General features: G+C 69.5%; 1 protein-coding gene across 2 annotated transcripts in view; it reads right to left on the bottom strand.

Moving 5' to 3' along the window:
• The window catches only part of KBTBD2 (kelch repeat and BTB domain containing 2), a 20,926-nt gene extending 20,185 nt beyond the window's left edge, over window positions 1-741 (bottom strand). Inside the window, exon 1 of one of the 2 annotated variants that reach the window (XM_046669672.1) lies at window positions 673-741. The gene's annotated coding sequence lies outside the window, so the exon portion shown is untranslated. Of the gene's footprint in view, window positions 1-140; window positions 644-672 lie in introns of those variants that run through there. The other variant, XM_046669670.1, reaches the window with a different exon arrangement.
• Window positions 742-1,249: the final 508 nt, after the last annotated feature.

The raw sequence follows: 1,249 nt of genomic DNA on the forward strand, positions 1-1,249 counted from the left end.
GTTTGAAAGATGCCGCCACCCCCCGCCCGCCGAGCCACAAAGGGCCGAGCCCCCTCCCGCCGCAGCCCTCCCCCAATTCCCTCACAGCTCGCCGCGGGCTGCCCCCACCCGCCGGTCCGGCGCTGGCGACGCCTGCTCACCCGCGTCCCTCGGTCCCGAGGGCTGGGATCCGGTGCGGCCGGCCGCCCCAAAGACACTGGGCCCCTCGGGCGCGGCGGCGGGGGCGTGGCCCTCCCGCCGCGGCCAGGGCCGGGGTCTCGCCTCCGCCTCCCGCCGAGGAAGGCTGGCGCCGCCGCCGCCTCTTCCTTCCGGTTTTCCCTTGCGCCCTCCTTCGGTGGGTCCGTCCTGCGCGGAAAGCACCGTCCTCTGCGGGCGCCGCCACACGCTCCTCAGGGCCCGACCACCGCCAGACTCCTCGCCCGGGAGCCGCGCCGCCCGCCCGCGCCGCCTCGTCAGCCCCGGGGCCGCGAGACGCCCGGCTCGCCGCTCCCGCCCCGCCCCTGCGGCGCGCTCTCGCCCCCTTCGCGGGCCCCTGGCGCGGCCCGGGAACGCGCGGGCTGGGGACTGTGGGCCGGCCCTCGCCAGGTTTTCGTTCCCGCCGCTCGCGCGCGCCTAGCGACCCAAGCGGCAGTTTTGCAGTTTCCCGGGTTCTCGAGGCGCCCCCGCCCTTACCCTGGCTTCCCCCGCCCTTTTTCCTTTGCCGGATCCCACCGGAAAACCAAAACAATTGGGTCCGCGCAGGCGCGAAAAAGGAAGCGGAAAGACCAGGAAGGGTGGGGGCGGCGTGAGGTGCTGGGGAAGCGCTTTTGAGGGGGTTTCCCGGGGAAGGTCAGCGAAGAGCGCGTGCGCCGCGGAGGGTTCGCCCCCACCACCCCCCCGGAGATGTGGGGACCTGGGGCGCCAGTGGGGTCGGAGACTTCAGGCTTACTCTGGAGAAAGGAGCGGCCCGAGGAACTCAGTGCTAGGACATGTGGACAGCAAAGCACCAAGTTTTATGCTGTAGGCTGTTTTTCACCCCCTTGAAATATGGAAATTTGCAGGCTGGTTCGAGGAGTGGAAATGAGGAGGGCTAAACCAGACCAGGGGAAGGAGGGTAGACGTTGATCGGCTGGCTGAGCGGGCTTTGTCTCCTCAGCCGGTTCTCTCCAGAACACGCCCTCCACTTTCCAGAGCATGTTGGGCTTCCCGGATCTCATCAAGAAGGGCTTCATGCCCTGGTCTCTTAAGGCCAAGGAAAAACTCCAGGGCT

Source organism: Equus quagga, chromosome 8, assembly GCF_021613505.1.
Source record: "Equus quagga isolate Etosha38 chromosome 8, UCLA_HA_Equagga_1.0, whole genome shotgun sequence".
Taxonomy (NCBI): Eukaryota; Metazoa; Chordata; class Mammalia; order Perissodactyla; family Equidae; genus Equus; species Equus quagga.